Source organism: Haliotis asinina, chromosome 14 (genome assembly GCF_037392515.1).
Source record: "Haliotis asinina isolate JCU_RB_2024 chromosome 14, JCU_Hal_asi_v2, whole genome shotgun sequence".
Lineage (NCBI taxonomy): Eukaryota > Metazoa > Mollusca > Gastropoda > Lepetellida > Haliotidae > Haliotis > Haliotis asinina.
Genome location: NC_090293.1, coordinates 48,188,777 through 48,198,233, shown reverse-complemented (window position 1 = coordinate 48,198,233; position 9,457 = coordinate 48,188,777). Strand labels below are relative to the sequence as shown.

General features: G+C 39.2%; 1 protein-coding gene across 1 annotated transcript in view; it reads left to right on the top strand.

Moving 5' to 3' along the window:
* The first annotated feature begins 1,859 nt into the window (after nt 1-1,859).
* The window catches only part of LOC137262202 (uncharacterized), a 61,521-nt gene continuing 53,923 nt past the window's right edge, over nt 1,860-9,457 (top strand). The window contains exons 1-2 of the mRNA XM_067799997.1: nt 1,860-2,095; nt 5,897-6,005. The gene's annotated coding sequence lies outside the window, so the exon portion shown is untranslated. The remainder of the gene's footprint in view (nt 2,096-5,896; nt 6,006-9,457) is intronic.

The following is a 9,457-nucleotide window of genomic DNA, read 5'->3' as shown; positions in this document are numbered from 1 at the left end:
GATTGTCAATTGTAATTGTCCGCATTATGACTGTAGTAATTCATGCTGATATTGTTTCCTTCACAGCTTAATAATAGGTAATATATACCGTTATCACGCTGACAGTAAATGATATTTATTACGTCTCTAGACACGATTGAATGATCTGTAATTAGAGAGTACATTATAACTGATGTCGTTTGTCATTATGAATGAACAGTGGGTAATATCGATGTCGTCTATAATGATGATTGAAATATGCATATTGATGCTATTGACTGCAGTGCATCCTGCATCAGGAATTATAACTTGTTTATCTTGTCATTGTGGGTGGTGTTTTATGGATTATTCCTCGTTTGTTTCATGGGCCGTGTCGTGTATTGTTTGTGTATAGGGCATATTGTCCATGTATCTGACACTAAAGTACATCCTTGATACGATTCGGTTCACGTTATAACAAGAATGATTCACCAGCAGCCAAAGTACATAACACCATGCAAGGAACTACAGGGAACATCTGGTACATTATAAGGGGAACACCATGTACATTATACGGGGAACAACATGTACAGCATTGTGGAAACATAATTTTCAAGATACCGGAACACAAGTAAACGGGGAACGCATGTACCGCTTACGGGGAACATATGTGCAGTATATAGGGAATACAGTATTCCCGTAGCACATGTATAGTATACGGGGAACACATGTATAACATACGGGAGTATAGCGTACCGTGAACATCATGTACGGTATGCGGGGAACCCCGTACAAAGTAAATTTATGTGTGAAACATACGGGTGTTATGCTGAAAAGAATGTCCAGTGAGCGATGTCCAGTTAACAGTGGAATTCACTCTATAGACAAAATACAAGACCGTAATATCAATATCACGCGCTATCAGACAAAGTCACTGTCATTCCTGTTGGACTTTAAACATGACTACTACAGACCAATTGATGTCGTCTTCAGGCACTTGTGACTTTGATCGATGAACTTATAAAATCAATGCCAGTAAGTATCAACGGTTTGAGAAATGTTTCGTGGGATGGTTTCACTTAGACGCAGACGTACTAACGACTGACTAGACGCTGTTGTTGTCGGCAACATCATCACTAATACCTAGAAACCCCATTACATGTAACTGTCATCAACGATAAAAACACCACACACAGCTCTGATATGTATATCTGTGAGAGCTTCCACAACTGAATTGTGCAATTTCAATTTTCCTCTGCGGAATAATGTATGGACTTTGAGATTACATACCTCCCAAAGCTTGAGTATTCAGTAGATTTATTTATATTGAACCCCGTGGTAAATGGAAGTAGGCAATGGCGAATATAAGAATGATATATTTCTAAACAGATACTACCGAAATCGTTTCCTTGAGCAGCAGACGATATAATTCAATTGACAACGTACAATCAAGTCAGACGAAATTCCCGAGCCACCGCTCGCCGTTAAAACTCTTTTATATTCAACTTCTGTGCAACATCCAGTTTTCATGCGAGTCGAAATTACCAATTTGTTTTTATCAATTTTTGATATTGCTCTGATTTAAACGGAGAAAATCTACAAGAAAGGCGATATGTTGATTCAGAGTAGGGTGCGCGGAAAATACATTTATTTCAAGTTTTTGAAGCTCAAACATCAATTTCTAAGTCAAACTCATTTTTTCTGCTACAAAATCAAAATATTTCTCAACCATCTCGAGACGAACCTTGAGACTCACGGCCCAATGGAAATGCTTCTCCACCAGCAGTCCGTACTGAAGAGGACGAGCGGTAGTATCGCGAGGCTGGTATTGATTGGTACAGTTTGTCAATAAGTCTTGCCAAACGATTGGTTACAAATGAAGAACCTCGACCACGAGAAACAACACCTCTCGCTCACTTTGTGAATGGACTGGAGAGATGCGCACGTTATCAGAAGAGTTCTCTCAGTGATTGTGCACGTGCATTTGGTAAGCTCCTAACAGGATGTGAATGAGGATGATGTCACTGACGTTGACTGATAATGCTGAAATACTGAATGTGGATTTAGATTCAATGCATCACCATGGATATTATCTCACAGAAGGCTCAGCTGACTTGGAAGCGATGTCCATTAAGTCGTAAGTGTTTGTTGGTGTGTGTGGTGTGTTTGAGATGTGTGTGGTTTGTGCGTGGTATGTGTTTGTGAGGTTTTCTTGGATATACTTGAACATTGGTGGCCCTTTTGCCAAACCATATTACCAAGATGATACAAGGGCAGTTACACTACATCGTCACAGCAGGACCATGTTCTTGTAATATCATAACGTGAAGGTCTAACAACAAGTATCAGTTCGATCTCATGCATGTGGCGGCGATCTTTATGTCGTCATGTGGCTATGTGAAACCGTACACACCGTTAGAGATCATCAGGTATATAGTTATGTTTGTAAATCGTAATTTAACATACATAGATATTCTAAACGCGGATATTTATGGCACAGAGTGAGTTTCATTTGGTTTTGAATTGATTTCAGTCAGCAACCAAAGGATCAGTGATAGATCAACGAGCATAACGTACTTTATGAACGTCGTAATAAATCATATGCTGATGGTAACACTGTTATCTGTTGTGCAGGATTAATTTTGTTTGGGGTGGAATTCATTTCAATAAAATAAAAACCAAAACGAGGAATCAATGCTTAAGATCAACGGGTATATAGTACTGTACTTAAATCTTAAGGATACATACGTTGATGGGAACATGGATATCTGTTGTGCAGGATGAATTTCATATGGGTTGAAATTCATTTTAATCAATGTGGTAGTTACAATTTATTCAATACAAATACATGTTATCTGGCGAATTGATGCTACTTGAACACTCTTCGGCTTCTCATTTCCGCTCCACTTTAAGGAGTGACAGACTGACAGATGTGCTTTTCAAACTGTTGACATATCTAGGCAACGCGCTTATACACTTTCACCATTAAATCTCCTCGTCAACTCTCCGCACTGGGTGGTCCTTGTTCGGAGTTGTCTCGTTGGATGACGTGGTGCGTTGATAATAAAAAGCGTCAAAAACACCCTTGTTGATAGCACCAACATCCTTGAAAGTATTTCAAGAATGTTGTTAATTCCTATCATCCTCTCCCGTACCGTTGTTGTGTATTTCTTAGTGTGTCATTATCGCTTGTCGGTTTCCTTGTCAATTTCAGCATTGTTCGTTGCACTCTCTTCGCCCATCGATATCTGCAGAAGCCGGTGCCATTGACATTCAAATCGACAGATTTCATTATTTGGCACCGTCCACGTTGAGACGAAATTGCCTCTTCAATTCCAGCGAGTTTGGAAGAACTGGATGGGTGAAAAACGATGACTAACTTGAACTGCCATTAATGCTGCCTGTCAGTCAAAGAGACATCGATCATTCGGACAATATTATCTCGTTCTGAACACTGAGAATGTTCTGATGGTAAAAAAGAACGTTAAACGATACAGAGCGAGTCAGTCTACTCTCTCTTGAAATATTATCCTACACAAATTAAAGTTTCCCGAGTTGAACTCTGTAATTACGTTTCGTTTATGATATCGTAATGATACACAATGCCGGTTTCGACGTGGGTGTTATGACAGAAGAAAGCCATCCAAAGAACCAATAACGTCCTATTTAACGATGTAGAAAATTACACATCGAATTAAAACTAGTCTATTTCGAATATACATGACCTTTCAGTGGCTTCCGTTACAGGGTGTGGACATGTATAGCTTCAGCTCTGTATTATTTAAGCTAGTAATATGTGTCTCATTCCTTTGATGTTGTAGTTGTCGTCAAAATTCGATTACCGTTTATTGGGGGCATGAGCGCACGCCGTCGCTGACGCTGCAATAGGTTGGATGGATACCTATAAGCGTAGTTCACCCGGAATGTGTTTCCATCATCATCTCATTGTTGTTAGACTGTGGGGTAGTGTTGTGGTTAAAGCGTTTGCTTGTCACGCTGAAAACCCGAGTTTGATTCCCCACATTGGTACAGTCTGGTGTCTCCCGACCTGATGCTGGAATATTGCTAAAAGCGACGTCAAACCATACTCACTCCGTGACTCACATCATCGAGGTAAGACGTGGGGTAGTCGAGCGATTAAAACTTGCCTCGTCATGCTGACGACCCAGGTTCGAGGAAACCTGAGGCATGGGTCGCTTTGGACATTTTTGCCATATTAAATTCTACAAATAAACAGAGTGCTATTGAAAGAACGATTTTAGCACAAAACCTAACTCACGTACATGCAGCAGTGTGACACGTGTCTCATCCATTTCATGTTCGTGTGTTTTTGTTAGTCTTATATCGATTACATTTCATGCACACATTACTCAATTAAATGTAAAAGTCAGTTTAGTTCTAGCCTAGTAAATAAGTTGTTTAATGAAGTTCAGATGTTAAACGTATATATAATCAAGTAAGAACAACAATAACATCACAGAGGCATTGGCTACTTGGAAGAAACACCAAATTGACGTATTCTCTGTCATGCCAACCACAGCAATCCAGTTCTTGTTTTTCCTCGAAACAAGATAATCACTTTACCCTTTTACATTCCAGTTTTCGCATAAAAGTGGTGACATCAAATTACCACTTGCATGGGAACAAAATTTTGAACTAAAAACTGTAAGGAATCGAGCAGTCCTAAAACATAATGGCGTGAGGCATGATTCACGTAACACGTTCCCAATTCTTTTGGTCACTTTCGGTTATGTGGGCCGTGTTCAATTAATGAGACCCATGGATGAAACTGGGACAGACAAAGATATGAAAGAAAGAAAATGTGTATAATATGAAACCGGATGCCAAAGATCCCATTTCCTGTAATACGAAAGAAGCTGTAGCCTCCTCTTGTGCAAGAGAAGGGAAGAAGGTAGCGAATTAACATACGTAGTGAGTTTCTTTTCAAAATGGTGTGGTATGCAATATACAATAGTTTACGTTGTTAAACACACTCCTTGGAATAATATATGCTTCAGATATATTTACGATATTAGTCAATCCTTGAGAACCCATGCTGGCCATGAAAGAGACGTATGGGATCGACGTATCAGGCTCACTACAGCGCTTGAAGTCATATTATCCGCAAAGTGAAGATCAATGGTCATTAGATTACTTTGGCTGTTTCACTTACAGACAACCGTATTATAGTTTGAAGACTGGGAGTGCATCGTTAAACAAACAAACAAACAAACAAACAAACAAAAACCAAATATCAGGTCAGGTTCTTTCAAAATGCTTTGCATACCTCTTTGGAATCATTAAGCTCCAAGTGTTTTAAATCAACATATACATATATATCAGCCGCACAACATCACTGTACCGTTAATCAATATTTAGTGCCTACATTATCATGTTAATGTCGTGTTTAGGAATGACAAAGGGAAATATCGACGTCCAATTATTGTCCTGCGTCTCCTTTGCTTACATCTTTCTCCACTGTGGAGACTAATCACAAACGTGGTCTTGTTCTTTGAAGTTTAACAGCAAATCATCCCTTTTGATGTTGTCTTTCTCTGTCAAATGATACATTTTAAAGAGAAAGAATCTTTGAAGCCCTACTTTGCCACCAGGTAATCGGAAAGAGTAAATACATTTATTTTAATCAAACAGGTATCCCATTTTCTTCAAAGCTGATATTAGTCATCAGACACATGTGGTGACTTGGATACATGCAATGCTAAACTCGTATTCTGTTTCTGTTCAACATTAATGAGTGAGTCTAAACAAAATATTTTCCTTATGACTTGATATAATAGTGCATACACATCCGGTGCTTTTTAGATAAGCTCAAATCATTCGAACACATCTGCAAACCCAAAAGTTCAGAAACTCTCTGCACTGTGGTCTGATTCTGATTTTACCAAATTAAGCATGATGTTACCTTCTTGTGTTACAGATTGGTGCGGACTATGAGAAGAGGATGGTCTAAACTAACGAAGGATACCAGACTTGAAGAAGCACCCTCAGCTCTGCTATACTGAGACCAAGAGGCTCAAAAGGAGAGCGTGAGTATTTCACTGTAAAGACTAATAAAATGCAGAAACATGCAACACAGAATCAAGCGATACCACCAAGGGTTCGCGAGTTTGTGAGCGTATCCCTACCCACTGGTGGCTCCTGCCGAAAGCCTAAGTTGTGGAAAGTCAGCTTTCCTGAACAAATAACAAATCGCATCGAATATCAGTTTGGTCACTGATGCGTGAAAATCGAAAATGTGCTCCATACGTCCACCAGAAAGCATTTTGAAAGAGAAGACACATTTAAAACCCTACAAATATAGGACGTAAGCGTAATTTGGACGATGTTAACTTGGAAGATTTGAAAGACCAGTCTCGAGGAGTTTTTAGAGTTTGAACCCACCGTGGACCTATGTACTAGGTTCTTATTTTCATCAGAGAATGAGTTCAATTTGTAATACTAGTACTACTGAAACGGTAAAACCTTGTTCAGTGATTACCGTTAAATGCTACTGGTCCAAAGGACGTCTATTATTGGGAATAGTCTTATTCTCAACACAATTTAGTAGGACAGGAAGAGCGGACTAATTTGAAACTTTTAAGGCTTCTGATTCAATTGTCCGAATTCGATCCTATGGTTCTGGTCTGAACCGTTTTTCTGTTGACCATAACTGGGTTAACACGTGACATGTCACCACAGCGCCGCATACGGGTACCAAAACGGCTAACACTTAGATATCGCCCCTCGTATCTGTCACTTCAATATAGATGAGTAAAATGTTTGACAGTTTTGAAACTCTCATAAAAAACATTGATACTGGTCTTTGAATGACACTACGAAGTGATACCCATAAGGAATCATTTTGTATGGATACTGTTGAACACTTGTTCAACTAATTTTATAAAAGAAATCTTGCCTCGTGATATGCAGTTGGGCGGATTTTACATAAAAAATTCAGAGCGATTCTTTAAAGTGGTCTTGTTTTGGGAATGACTTAAAAAGACGCAAGTGGTTAGGCCTAAGTAGCAAAGGTATCATGTTTACCCAAGTGTGTTAATTGAAACGTTTCGGGGACACCTAACACACTTAAAGCATGAGGTGCTGACTGGCGATTCGCGTTGACTCATGACTCAAGACTTAACAGGATATGTTGTCACCACCCGTTCTCATTTAATGCATATCCCTCGGAGAAAGCATTAAACGCGAGACCACACTGAGCAGTACAAGAAATATGACGTCATCAACAGAGATTATGACGTCATTCTTGTACGGCATCTCACGTCAAGCTCTTAGAAACATCTGTGTCTTTGCCATTCCTTTCCACCCACCGCTAACCATTCTTCCAACTGTGGTGGTGGGACAGTTTAGTGTCAAAATGTTTAGTGTCTCGCCGAGGAACCACGAAGGATTGTCCCAACTGGTCCATTGTGTAAAGTCCATTCTTGAGACGTGACATTGCTGGAATATTTCTAAAGGAAGAGAAATTAGAACTCACTCATTGTTCCTTTCAAGGGTATATTTAAAACAGTGCGCATTTATTGCACGGCGTAAACACCTCTAAGATCGACTTGCCTTTAAACTGTTTACGAGATTCTGTCTTATCTTAATCCGTACTTTTGTCTTTGATCCTTTGTTCCAAACATTTCTATGTAACACAATGCATTTGCTAGCAAATTTATCTGATTAATGTATTGGCGCCATCCACATTTTATTCTCCTAATTGTTCCCAAGGCTGCTATATTTTCTGATTATTTCAAACCATGTTGGACTCAAGACAGAGATTATCACTCAGGTCGGACCACAATGAGCTCTGGTTCCGAATTTACAGCAACGAAATAGCGTTACCATTCTTGATCCACCATAACACTGTCACGTTTGTTCCGACCGTTTGATTCTCCGGTATCACTGTTGTGATCTAAACGATCCATGAGCATTGATAGGAGGCACATAAACTGCTAACGGGGACCTAATAGACATTATCAGACACATGGTCGGTTTAAGAGTTATGTTATGTGTTGATGTCAGGACCATTGCTTTCCAAGGTTACATTACAAACTATTACCAATCAATACATCAACATCAGATTGCCATTGCTAACGAATACCAGTAGGTACAATATAATGCTGGTCCTGAAGCTGACTAAACATATGACACAATATACTCTTCCAAAAAAAATAGGGAAAATTCATTTTTTTAGATTTACGATTTAAAGTATTTAGGAGATTTATGGGAGTCAATCAATGTTGATATGATATTATTGAATGTTTTGATAGTGCATCACCATTTGCACTTCCTTACAACCGTAGTTATTTGTAATGTAATCGCTTTTGAAAGATGATTGGTGCATGGCATGTAATTTGCTTGTATAGGAGTTTCATTTTAAAACAAACGACTAGAAACAAACACTAACAAATGTGTGATAAAAGAGGAATGTCAAAAATAATGTTCTAAGTGATTCCTCGACCTTCTTGAAAAAACACGTCAAAATCAAGAATGGGATCCAATGCACGTGTATGGAGCTACTGCGTTGTGCACGTGCATATCATGCGATGTGTTTAGGGGTGATAATAGAGGGAAATGGCGGTGCGTTCATAAGAAGTCTGTCCTTGAACCGTATGTTAATGTTTACACTTCCTATCCATATTGAAAGTCTGGGTTCCCCTGCTTTTTTGAAGAGTATATAATTTGGAGCATCTCTGGATATTCGGTACATAATGGTGCACAATATAATTTTATATTTAAAATATTATTTTACACTTCTTTAAAGAAACCCTGGTGTGGGGCACTTATCCCACCTCAAAGCGGGTAGTATCTAATATCCATTCCATTGCATACAGTTCAAGGTCGGTTCTATCCAGGCTGGAAAATTGAAAGGCTTTGTAGTAATGAAAGGATGAGCTTTTGGTCGTCATGGAAACAAGCGACCTTCGTGGTTGAAAGTCTGACACCATTTAATCATTAATATCACAGTCACCGCCATAGTACATGAAAGCGTGGGGATACTTGATGTGTCAACACCGTCAGGCGAACAAGTAAGGCGAACAAGTTATCTTTCACCCTAGGGAGAAGTGATGTACTCCTAGGAGAATGAAAACAGCATGGTAGTTCTCATTGTAGTTTGAGACAGTATATGAAGCAACACAGATAATATAGCTAAAATACCAAAAGCCATCCAAGACCCTAAGGCTCTATGCCTTCATAATTAGAGAAATCATGCACTTTTCCCCGCGGTTTCTTCAACAGATGATAACAAAACCCGCCCGATGCAGACCTCCCAGAGTTCTCCCTCCCAAGGTAGTGACCAAAACTATTGTGCAATCTTCTACAAGCTTCAGGACATTTTTGAAAATATGAGCGACATTATTCTAAGAAACCGTCACTGGCAATGTTCCTATCCACAGACAATGTTCCTGTAAAATTAAGCGATAGGACATTTAAGAAAGGGTAGATTTTCTCAGAGGCAAACATTATCCCGTCTCATTTAATGATTAAAATGTCG